This window comes from Etheostoma cragini, chromosome 3 (genome assembly GCF_013103735.1).
Source record: "Etheostoma cragini isolate CJK2018 chromosome 3, CSU_Ecrag_1.0, whole genome shotgun sequence".
Classification (NCBI taxonomy): domain Eukaryota; kingdom Metazoa; phylum Chordata; class Actinopteri; order Perciformes; family Percidae; genus Etheostoma; species Etheostoma cragini.
Window position 1 is genome coordinate 29,775,824 of NC_048409.1, and position 2,289 is coordinate 29,778,112.

The 2,289-nt window shown below is 39.1% G+C and overlaps 1 protein-coding gene across 1 annotated transcript in view; it reads right to left on the reverse strand.

The window, feature by feature from the left end:
• Nucleotides 1-2,289, reverse strand: part of LOC117939231 (NACHT, LRR and PYD domains-containing protein 12-like) — a 139,572-nt gene that overhangs the window by 22,448 nt on the left and 114,835 nt on the right. The gene's annotated exons all lie outside the window — the stretch shown is intronic.

A 2,289-nucleotide genomic window follows, 5' to 3' on the forward strand; every position in this document is an offset into this window, starting at 1 on the left:
AAAATACTTGACTTTTTTTAATATTTAAAAAATATATGTCCGTCTGTAAAATAAATGCAGATTATGCAAATTATAGACGTCACGGCATCATCGGATCCAATGCATATCGACACCAGAAATTCGTAAGTTGTAGAATGATTCTATTAATGTTAAGAAGTAACACGGATGTAGAAGAAAGACATCCCTTTATACGTATATCTGGTGAGGGGAAATTCACAATGTTCACTCAGTTTAGTTCATTTAATACACACTGGACAGTGAGGTATTGACAGAGGTGGAAAATAAGGAAATACATTACTTATGTTACTGTATTGAGCAGTTTTGTTGTGTATTTTTCAAGAAGTTTTTAAAATGTACTTGATTTTAAGATGAAGGATTGTAATTTGCTACATTACAAATCCTATCGTTACTGAGTAAAAAGAAGTTTACTAATGAAAACTGAAAGGAAGAAAAATAAAAATCCTACCGTTTATAACCACTACACCAGACCTGGGCTTTCTTTTTTGTGCCAACGTATGCAGCTTCTTCTTCTCTGATTGCAAGGCGCAATTAGAAAGAAGTAGAAGAAGTGTAACGTGTGGGAGGGTCGGACCCATGGATGTATTAAGAGAACGGTCTGACCCCTGTGGCGGCGAGCTGAGACCTGAATGGGAGACATTAACATGGACGGGAATCAGCTGTTATCCCTCAAAAACATCAGCTCATGGGAAAGAAAGAGAGGTCGATACAGAGCGCCGAGGTTTTAACCAAACATGGACGCACAACATCGCCACAACACTACGCCATATTCTGAAGGGGAGTTTCTAGTTACTTTTCAGGTTTTTCCCTTCTTGTCCAATGAAAACCACGTATCTCCAGATGTGTGTTGATGTTGAATGTTTGTGATAAACTGAAGTATGATGTCATAAGAGTGTCATAAAAAAGAATAAATCTGTAAAATAAGAAGAAAATAAATGTCAAAGTTCAACTCAGTTCAGTTTATTTAAGAAGAAGAAAGATGAAATTAATAAAACAAATGATTATACATGGGTTAAAAATCCCAGAATTAGCCAAAAGCTCGCAAACCCCAAAAGACAATCAGCTGTTCTCATGGCACAGGGAACATTTCACGAGTAGAAGGAAAAATGGATTCAATACAATTTCAGCAAATTTTGGACGCTAACTTGATGCCATCAGTGAAAAAGCCGAAGTTAAAGAGAGGATGGCTTCTACAAATTGATAATGATCCTAAACATACCTCAAAATCCACAGTGGATTACATCAAGAGGCGTAAACTGAAGGTTTTGCCAGGGCCTTCACAATCTCCTGATCCCAACATAATGTAATATATATACAGTGGTGTGAAAAAGTGTTTGCCCCCTTCCTCATTTCCTGTTCCTTTGCATGTTTGTCACACTTAAGTGTTTTGGAACATCAAACCAATTTAAACAATAGTCAAGGACAACACAAGTAAACACAAAATGCAATTTGTAAATAAAGGTGTTTATTATTAAAGGTGAAAAAAAATCCTTACCATCATGGCCCTGTGTGAAAAAGTGATTGCCCCCTTGTTAAAACATACTATAACTGTGGTTGTCAACACCAGAGTTCAATTTCTCTAGCCACACCCAGACCTGATTATTAACACACCTGTTCACAATCAAGGCATCACTTAAATAGGAGCTGCTTGACACAGTAAGGTCCACCAGAAGATCCTTAAAAGCTACACATCATGCCGAGACCCAAAGAAATTCAGGAACAATTAAAAAAAAAGTAATTGAGATCTATCAGTCTGTAAAAATGGTTATAAAGCCATTTCCACAGTGAGAGCCATTATCCACAAATGGCGAAGACATGGAACAGTGGTGAACCTTCCCAGGAGTGGCCGGCCGCCCAAAATTACCCAAAGAGCGCAGCGACGACTCATCCAAGAGGTCACAAAAGACCCCACAACAACGTCCAAAGAACTGCAGGCCTCACTTGCCTCAGTTAAGGTCAGCGTTCATGCCTCCACCATCAGGAAAAGACTGGGCAAAAAGGGCCTGCATGGCAGAGTTCCGAGGAGAAAATCACTGCTGAGCACAAAGAACATCAAAGCTCGTCTCAATTTCTCCACAACACATCTTGATGATCCCCAAGACTTTTGGGACAACATTCTGTGGACCGATGAGACAAAAGTGGAACTCTTTGGAAGGTGTGTGTCCAAGTATACCTGGCGTAGAAGGAACACTACATTTCATAAAAAGAACATTATACCAACAGTAAAATATGGTGGTCGTAGTGTGATGGTCTGGGGCTGTTTTGCTGCTT